The sequence below is a fragment of the Arachis ipaensis genome, chromosome B02 (genome assembly GCF_000816755.2).
Source record: "Arachis ipaensis cultivar K30076 chromosome B02, Araip1.1, whole genome shotgun sequence".
Classification (NCBI taxonomy): Eukaryota; Viridiplantae; Streptophyta; class Magnoliopsida; order Fabales; family Fabaceae; genus Arachis; species Arachis ipaensis.
Window position 1 is genome coordinate 84627795 of NC_029786.2, and position 11074 is coordinate 84638868.

Sequence of the window (11074 nt, forward strand, 5' to 3'; positions counted from 1 at the left end):
CGACGAAAGACGATGCATTATCCTTGCAATAGATTTGGATATTTTTTTGTAACAAAATTTGATGTTCATCTGAGTCATTTTGGATGTGTCTTTCGTAGAAATTAGATATTTATTTCAATAAGGATTGAGAGTTTTTTTTTTTCGTATAGGTAATTGTTATTTGAATTAAACTTTTTTTGGTTAAAAATTAGATGTTCATGTCAGGGATTATAGGGATGTTTGTTATGAAGTATTAAGATGTTTCCTTCTTTCCGAATTCGCTTTATTTCTTGATATGCAAAATTGCACGTTCAACTCAAGTGGGTTCTGGATGGTTCTTTTGTAGTAATTGGATTTTTCTTTTTGCGATGATTAACAATTTTTTCGTGTTTTTGATGTGCAAATTAACCTAATTTTTTTTAGATTGGAGGTGTTTCTCAGGGAATTATGGATGTTTCTTTTTTATAATATTTCAGTGGTATTTTATTTAACATTCTTGATTCGCTAATTAAACTATTTTAGTTAAAAGTTGGATCCATTTCAAGGGTAATATTTTTCTTTTATAGTCATTCATTATTTTTTTAAATACTACTTAGCATGTATATTTTTTAATATTTTTTTATATATATTTGATCTTGTTGACAAGAGTTTAGTTATTTTAAAAAAAAAATTGGACTTTTCCATGAGGGAGTACATAGATGTTTGTTTTGAAGTATTAGACTTTGCTCATGTTTTTAGCGTTCTTGATTTGGGAGACTAAACTTTTAAATGTTAAAAGTTAAATATTTATCTCAAGTAATTTTTTTTCGTGTTTGTGATAGTAAATTAAAAATTTTCTTGTTATAGACTTAACGTGCAACTCAGGAGATTATGGATGTTTCTTTTGTGTTTCTAACTTTAGTAACAAACTCTACTCTCTTGGTATAATTTGCATAAAATTCTTCTGTTCACTACAATGAATAAAAAAATATTCCTACGGTTGAAAATTTCTCATCATGAATAGCATTGTGGTCAGGCATCTGTAACACAATTCAAAGACAAAATTGAGTACTACCGAGACTTTACACCATTTTCAAGTGATTTTTCGTGTAAAGACAACAATAAATTAAAATACAAACTTTATCAGCCTCTCTTGTATCATTGTTGCCCGACTTAATAATGTTTATAACTTCCACCACGGGCATCATAATCAATTCATGATAAATAACCAATATTTTGAAAAAGAAACATTGAATATGTAATACAAAAAACATACACAAAATCTAATAGTCCATGAACATCTAAACTCATACTAAAAATATCCACCATAAAACAAAATGAAATAAATTAGCCTACTCAAAGAAAGAAAAAAGAACATCTAAACCATTTAAAAAAAACCATCCTGTGTGACATAAGAGACAAATCCGCATTCTAACACCCAATACATATCCTATTTCCGTCTATAAAAACAAATGCCTGCAACGTAAAACCTGAAAAAAATTATAGCCATAACTAACAAAAGCACACATCCATAAAAAATAACCCAAAAATGACCAACATCTTTTCACAATCCATTCGAAAAAAGTTTACAAAACATCCAATATACATAGAGAAAAAACATCCAAAATACAACGATAATAACATCCAAAAAATAATGGAATAAAATACATCCAACATGATTGCTACATTAAAACAGGATCAAAGTTATGCCTTTACCTCCAAACAAAAAATTTAAAAAAAAAAATAAAAGGAAAAAACGCCGACCTTGGTGCGTTTGGATGTGGTGGGCACGACGTCCTTCTTCGTCGTCCACCGGCGCGAAGCATGGCGTGGTTGATGGCGGTCTCATTTGCTAGTTAGCGGCAAAGCACGGAGTGGTTGGTCAGCATTCCTTTGTGTCCAAATGCATGTAGTAGAGGAGGATGAAAGGGAAGGTTTGCGATGGTGGCGTTACAGCGGCCACTAGCAGAAGGAAGTTGTGTGGCGTTGGTCAACAGCACTAGCAGCGGCGTGGCTATGGCAACACTCAACGACTGAACGGTGCTGCGTGTGGCTATGCAGAGAGGAATAACAGTTGGTGTGGTTATTTTTCTCACTGTGTACTATGAATAGGGATGAAAGTGAAATTAGATTGACTCTTTGGGTGTTGTTTTTATTTTTTTTTTCTTTGTTGCACATTTTTTTCCTAGTTGATTGCAATTGGCTGCATGACTAGTTGGCTATATATACTTTTTCTTTTTTAAGGTGACGTCTCTATTGACTACATTGCTAAGCTACTAACAAATTGTTATACTTTAGGGGCTAATTTAGTATGATTTCATCGGGTCTAGGGTCGAGTAAGAGTCTCAAAAATAGACCCGGTCATTATTTCGGGTCGGGTCCAGGCCATAGCTCGGGTCACCCGAACTCGGCCCGGTGGCCCGGTCATCATACACAATTAATATTTTGTGTTATTAGTGATGGATGATGGCTATTCTTATGTGGAATTTAAATATTGTAAACCTTAATATTTTGTGTTATTAGTCATTATAAAATTATAAGTTAATGTTTTATGTTTAAAGTGCATAAGACTTTAGACTAATGCATAAGATTGTGTTATTTGTATTGATTTAAATATTTGGTGTTATTAGACAATATTAGTATTGATTATGGTTTATCAATAAACATTAGCATGTCCTCATGCTAAGCTCAAGGAGACAAAAGGAATGAATGGGGAAAAGTAAAACGCATGAGATGCAACCTATGTAAGTGAATGCAACTATATGCTAAGATGTTTCTATCTACTTGGTTAAAAGTAAACAAGTTCTCCAAGACAAACATAAATCAGATTCCACTAATTCAAATCACACAATAAAAGACAAGTAAACTTGTAAGAAGATAGCTCATGAAAGCAGGGAACATAGAATCAAGCATTGAACCCTCACTGGGAGTGTATATGCACTCTAATCGCTCAAGTGTCTAGGGTTAATCCACTCTTCTCTTCTCTAGTCATGCTTTCTAAAACTTTGTTCTCCATCTAACCAATCAACAATTATTTAGTGTACAAATGCAAACATCATGAGGTCTTTTCAAGGTTGTAATGGGGCTAAGGTAAGGGTGAGGATATATGTATGGCCAAGTGAGCTGTAATATGAATCTTTGACTAACCTAAGTTCTCACCTAACATACTCACGCTCTATATATATGAAATTATTTCTGGATACCCATAATCTCACTTTTGTATGTTTCACATACTCATGTATCAAATTTTCTTTAGTTTCACCACATATGTATTGATCTTTTATTAAACTTAACATTGGGGTAATTTTGTCCTCTATTTATTATTTATTTAAAATTTTGATTTTTTTTATGAACATAAAAGCAAACATAACATGTCAATGTATATGATTTTTCTAGTTCCACATGCATATGCACCCAAATTCTCAATATTTTTGTTAATAAAACACAACATATTCTCATGAACCCAAGTTCTCACATTCCCCCACACTTAGTTGACACACAATCTCTATCTTAAGCTAACCAAAGATTCAAATAGGATAGTTAATTATTTTTCCGCTTAAGGTTAGTGATGTGGTAATATAAAGAACAAATGGGGATTAAAAGGCTCAACATGGCAAACAAGGGTAATTGAAATGGTAGGCTATTTGGGATAAGTGAGCTAATAACAATTAATGGCTTCAATCATATGTATGCATGCAAATACACTAAATAATGGACATATAGAATGGAACAAACCATAGATTGCAATTATAGGGAAGAAAACACACAAGAATAAAATTTTATGGTTAAATAATGTAACCATGTAATTAAGCTCAAAATCTCACAGGTTGTGTATTCTTAGCTATAAACCATGTTCCAAATTACAATCTTCAAACAAGTTTAACAAAAAAGTTTTAATTTAAACTAGTGAAATGCTATAAAAAGGGTCTTGAAAAAGAACTTATCACTCCAACCAAGTAGTGGTAGAAGAACATGCACAAAATCAACAAACATGCAATTAAACATGCAAATGCAACAACTAATTTAACAAGGAGAATTAAACATTGGTGTTGAAATAGGAAATAACTAACCCACGAAAGTCGGTATCGACCTCCCCACACTTAAAGATTGCACCGTCCTCGGTGCATGCTAAGATGTGCAAGTGGACGGGTGGCTACCACTGATGCTTTTCTCCAAAATTTGTGCAGATTGACTCGTCGGTTGCCCCATTGAGAAGCTTTCCCTTTCCCTTCTCGGTGGCCATCCTGAAAGAAGAGGAAAAAGAAGAAAAGTAACCCAGAAATAACGATAAGAAAACAAATAAAGTATGGGTGTGTTAATGCCAAATAATGAGGGTCTCAATTACATGGTAGGTACAACATACAAGTGAGAAAATAGTAGAAGCACATGGCATATCAATAGTGCAAAAATTGCAACAATGGAAAAGAGATAGTAGGTAATGAAAGATAATATAAATTCATGTCAATGAAAAAGGAACACAGGTATCATAAAAGATTAGCATTGGCTTAAATAATATCACCCAATCAGAATAAAATAAGTCACTGAGCACCAAAATAATACCAGAAAAGATACAATAGTTGAATAAGAACATTTAACACCAACGAAAACATAATGAACTTAGAAAAGAAAATATAAACATGCACAAAGTTAAAATGCAATGAATGAAAATATGAATGAAGTAAAAGAGAATGAAACAGAATAAGGATGAGAAGTTAAAGAAAGGAAGAAGAAGTAAGTAAGAAAGGGGGAAGAAAGAAGGAGAAAGGAGAAGGGAATGAGAAACGGGACGCGACGCGCGCACGCAAATCACGCGTGCATGTGAAAACTGCATTAGCCATGCGACGCATACGCGTGGGTTGCCGAAAATGAACACTGACGCGTGAGCTTCGGTCACGCGTACGCATGAGAACCCACGCGGCTCCAGCACCATGGCATCACAACTCTCTGTTCAAGCACTCTTTCACGCCGATTAGCAATCCCACGCATACGCGTCAGAGATGCTTACGCGTGGATTGGCAAAAATGCAGGGGTCGCGTATGCGTGCAGCATGCGTACGCGTGGGTTGGCTTGTGCGCCAGGCACCCCTCCCGCGTCGTTCCAGCGTAACTCTCTGTTTAATTTTAATGGTTGTGCATACCCCCATATGATGCGTGCGGGTCATTGACGCTTATGCATCGTACACCTTCTTTTTTTTTTAAATTAATAACACCAAAAATTAATAAACAACGAAACCATAGATTAACGAAATAAACATAACGAAAATGATAATTTAACTTATTACTAATATAAACAAAAAGGGAAATAAGAAAGAAATTACCCTAGTGGGGTGTCTCCCACCTAGCACTTTTAGTTAAAGTCCTTAAGTTGGACATTTGGTGAGCTCCTTGTCATGGTGGCTTGTGCTTGAACTCATCTTGAAACTTCCACCAACACTTGGACTTCCAATGAGCTTCAACATCTCCAGATAAATTCACCAAGCCTTGATAAAGTTCTCCACAAGCTTTGAGCTCCCAAAGTCGATCCTCTTGTATGCCCGGATTCCAAATCTTGTTTTTACACCCGTCTGTAAGTTGATCATCATGATTCCATCCGAGTGGTTTAGCCTTGGAATTCTCGTGTAAGCACCCATACATCCTCCTGGACCCATTCACTTTGGTTTTATACCAACCATTGTTATCAAACCTTAAGCGTCCAACCATAACGAACCTAGGATGCTGTTGGCTGTGGCCAACCGCTAACCATCTCCCTTTTACTCTTAAAACCGCAGATAGCTCTAAGTTGTCCATCCGTTTCAAGCAACCCATACTCAAGTGGAATTAGAAAGCCTAGAGATAAGAGATTTACCCACTTGAATGGTGTAAAGGATGATGGTGACTTAGGAAGGGGACCTCCCCACACTTTGACAATGCAAGGTCCACTCCCTTGTGCCCCTCTTTAAATTCCTCCACCTCTTGACAAGTATTTTCAACTTCAATTCCTTATTCATCAATTTCTTCTTTGGCTATTTCACATCCACTGGGAGATGATTCAATTGTAGATAGAAACTCATCAATTATTGAATCAATCTCATGATCAACCTCCTCCAAGTCTTCAACCATGACACATCTTGGAGGTTGTACACCCTCCTCAACATCAAATTCAAACGTCTTGGAAGGAAGCTCTATGACTTGAGATTCCCATGGAGGTTCCGCATCTCCTAAGTCTTCAACCACTTCCTCTTCTTCAATAATTTCGGCTTTCTCCGCTTGATCTAGTACAAAATCTAACTTCTCCTTGATAGCTTCCACCTCTTGACAACTTTCTTCAATTCTCCCTGATTCTTCAACTACTCCTTCATCTTCAAGGGTCTCCCCTACCTCCACTTTTTGGGCCTCCTCTTGCTTCTCTTGAAGTATGTATGCGTGAACCTGATCCATTGCTTCCCTAAGACGATCCATTCTCTCTTGTTCCATGTCAATAGCATAACTGGAATCATGTTGCTCTTGGATTGATGGACATCGGTGAAAAGGAAGTGCACTAGAGCTTGAGGGTTGAGTGTTGGGAGTAAAAGATGGATCCATACGGGATATAAGAGCTTGGAGAGTAGAAGTGAGACCGATGAAAGTAGAGATAAGTGTGGTTTAAAGGTATCATCTATGGGAGCTTGGGTGTATAGGAGGGTTCATTTGTTGGGAGAAAGGGCTCATAATGGGAAGGTGATTCTTCTTGGTAAGGATATGGAGACGGTGAATATTGAGGTGGTGGTTCTTGGGGGTAATTGTGTTAGAATTGGGGTGGGTCTATGTATGGTCCATATGGTTCATATGGTGGTTGGTTAGGTGGATATGGACTGGGGTCATATGGAGGTGAATGGTGGAAAGGGGTTTGTGAGTATGATGGTTCAGAGTTATGTTGAGAATGTGGTTCATAAGCATATGGTGGGGCTTGTTGCTCATTGGTACGCACCTTGGAATGGCTCTTGCTCATAGTAAATTGGTGGAGGTTGATTGTCACGAAAAGGTCCACCGTAACCATTGTCTTGGTATGCATCGTAGAATGGTTGTTGCTCATGGCACATTGGAGGAGGTTATTGCCGAAAGGGTTGATCAAATTCTTGTGGCTCCTCCCATCTTTGGTTGTCCCAACCTTGATGCATGTTCTCATTATAATTTTCATTCCCTACAACATGATTGTAACCAAACTCATAGCCAAAGGGGTGAGAATTCATAGTAGCAAGTGAAAATAGAAACTAATAAAAATAAGCAATAAAGTCCTAAAACTAACAAAAACTAACAAACAAGCAAAAAGCAAATATATACAATAACCAATAATAAGGCACACGTTTGCAATTCTCCCGCAACGGCGCCATTTTGATGAACGGATTTTTGCTAGTAAAGAATTCACAATAAATTCTCGTTGCTAGTATAGTTTCTAAACCAACAAAGAATCATTTCATACAAAAATTTGGTTGTCACTTAAGCAAACCCAATAAAAATAAACCGAAGTATTTAAACCTCGGGTCGTCTCTCAAGGAATTGCAGGGAGGTGTGTTACTTATAATTGGTTATGAGATTGTATCTTTTTGGGTTTTTGAATTAAGGAACAAGGAAATAAAATGGCAAGAAAGTAAATTAATAACTAGAAAAACTCTTTGCAAGGTATGAGAACTAGACGTCCTATCCTAGTTATCCTTATCAATTGTGATGAGAATTGTCAATTGCTCCCACTTAGTTAACCTCTAATTATGAAGGAAAGTCAAGTGGATAAATCAATTTGATTCCTCAAGTCCTAGTCAACTCCTAAGGAAAGACTAGCTTTAGAGGGATCCAAATCAACTAGCAACTTTCAATTATCAATCAACAAAGGAGTTTGCTAACTCAAGAGTCTCCAATTACTCAACTAAAGCCAAGAGGAGAAAAACATACTCTAAAATCCAACCAAGTATTTTATCAAACACTTGGAAGGCACAACATAAAAACATAGAAAACTAGCAAGGAATATTAAATCCAAACAACTAATTGCAAACATCAATGACTCGCAAATAATAGAAGAAGCAATAAATATGAAATACCTCAACTTGCATTAATAAGAAAATTAAATCTAACATGAGAGTTCATAAACTAAAGTGGATAAATAAATAAATCATCAAGAGAAGAGAACTAAAGTGCTAGACTAAATAAGAGTAGAAGAAAACTAAATTAAAGCAAAGTAGAAATCTGAAATTAAGAAAAGCTAAACCTAAAATCCTAAAACATAGAGAGAGGAGAGAGCCTCCCTCTCTAGAACTACATCTCAAAACCTAAAATTATGTGAATGAAAGTTGTCTGAATGTTTTTAATGATTCCCCCACTCTGTAGCCTCTAATCTGTATTTTTCGGGAATGGAACTGGGCCAAAAGAAGCCCAGAAATTGCCCCAACGTCTTCTACAATTTCTGCGCGTGGCGCACGTCACGCCTATGCGTACGTCACGCGTACGCGTCGATGGTCCTCTTCGCATATCACGCAGACGCGTCAATTACGCGCATGTGTCGCTGTGAAAATCTCCAAATCACGCGCACACGTGAGCCATGCCTGCGCGCCGATCCTCGCTGGTTATCTCCTTTATTTCTTATGCTCCTTCCATTTTTGCAAGCTTCCTTTCCATCCTCTAAGCCATTCCTGCCCTATATAGCCTGAAAACACTTAGCACACAGATCACGGCATCGAATGGTATAAAGGGGAATTAAAATACACAATTTAAAGGCTTAGGAAGCAAGTTTTCAACCATAGAACAAAATTGGGAAGGAATTGTAAAATCATGCAAATTGTATGAATAAGTGTGCAAAGACTTGATAAAAACCACTCAAATTAGCACAAGATAAATCATAAAATAGTGGTTTGACACGAGACCGCCTCAGTGCCGTACAAGAATTGCGTATACAGGATTGGGTCATTCTTCACCAGCAGCCTCCACACATCCACGTTGAGACCTCGTCAGGCTCCACCACCAATCTAGCCGTCGAGCCCGAGGAAGGTGTGGATTTGAAACTGTAGGTGCATGAGCTCCAATGTAGCCTTCAGCAGCAGGCTGAGGAGTTTAACAGTTATCGGGAGAGGTATCAGGAGATCCTCACCCGCATGACGTCTACTGATGAGCTCAGGCTGGAGTTCCAGGAGTCGGTGGAGTGGATGCAACATATGGAGGCTCATATGGAGGTGTACTAGGCCTAGATACGCGCTGCTGGCATCGACCTTTCTAGTGGCAGCGGTTCTGCTACAGGTGGCGTTAGTCTTGCTAATGGCATATGCACATCACCGCCTTCTGCGCCATCGACTCAGGGCCACAGGACGGATGACGACGACGACTACTTAGATCTATAGTTATTTGTTTTTCGTTCCATTATTTCATTGTACATAATTGATGTAGTTGACTTTTAATATATTTGAATAGTGTATTATTTATTTTAATTAAATAACAATTTTTTATTATTTATGAATGGACGACTAATTGTGTAAAAAAAAATTAAATTTAAAATTAAAATTTACCATTTATTTCAAATTAAAAAAATAAAAAATTGAGATTACCGTCGGAATTACCGTAGAAATAATCCGACGATAACAGTGTGTGAAATAATATTTTTTGGCGCCAACAATACCGCGGAATAATCCGCTGGTAACCAATTAGTTTTTCGACCTGATAATCTGTGTAATTTTCGACGGTAAATTACCGTCGGATAAAAAAATCCAACAATAAATATTTATCAGCGAAATTTATTCCACCAAATTTTATTAGTTTTTTTTAACAGTAAATTTGAAACGTTTATTTTTTGTACCGATATAAATATTAGTAGCATAATGTAAATAATAATATGCATGTAAGTCATTACAACTAAACCTGACTATATATTATTAGTAGTTGGTTTTTAATCTATTATAACTATATGTCATAGCCGTATGATCGTATCCAATTCACAAAATAATTAATTGTTTAGGAGTTTAGGTATTGATCCCTCAAGTAGTTTAATGGGTTTGGTTTGGTTCAGTGCTAGACTGCTAGTAATTGAGTGAAATCCAATCCAACTGTTGTGCTCACTGCTCACATCTGGTAGATAGTATTATTAATATTACCTCTGTTCTACCATAAAGGTCTTAATTAAAAAAAATAAAGAAAATTAGAAAAACATTTTGATAGGTAGAAACTTATATAGGTAGATGAAACTATTTTTATAGGAAAAATAAAATTTAATAATATAATATAATTTATATTTAATACCACACTTATTTTCATTCTTAAAATTATTACATCATGATTAGGAATATAGAGAAAAATAAATAAAGTAATCTAAATATTATAAACAAAATAAAAATTTTAAAATCTTAAATACAAATGTGATTTTTGTTATAAAAATATAATAGTATAAAAAAACAATTTATTACAAACCAATAATTTATTACACTACGGTTTATAAAAAACAATAATATTGAGTTGAGTGCTCTCATCACACTTTTGCAAATAATTTATTACAAAAAAAAAATAGAAAAAAGGTTGATTTTCTTTTTATTTAAACCACCAATATAAAAAGTTGATCGGATTTCAGCAATTTAACTCGTGTTGTGTTGACTTTCAGACTTAACTATACTGTAGAAATCTTCTCCACTGATTCATTTGATATAATTAAATTTTAAGGCCTTATTTCTTTTTCTCTTTTCGAAAAAAATCACAATTTCGTAATTATTTTAATAAGCCAACTAAACAAGTGATCAATTTTATCTATTTTTTATTTCACCTAAAATTTAAAAAGTTATTTAATAACGATCACGAAAACAACCTGCAAAATTATATATTTGTAAAAAGGTACAGTCAATCAATCTAAATTTATTTTATTTAATATTTATTTATTATAAGATGAATTAAATAAAAACAAAATAATAAATTTTGACATTTTTTAACTAAAAATTTGTTTCTCAAAACTTTTTGCTACAGTAAATACTACATATAATAATGTTATTTTGTTCGCATTCGTTAATTTTTTATCACATTAGAAACATAATTAATTTTCCAACAAAATTAGGTATATCTAAATATTTTTTAAACAAAATCTCCAATTAAGACGATGTCGTGCTTCTTTTTTTTTTTTGTACTTATGCCTTGTTGCT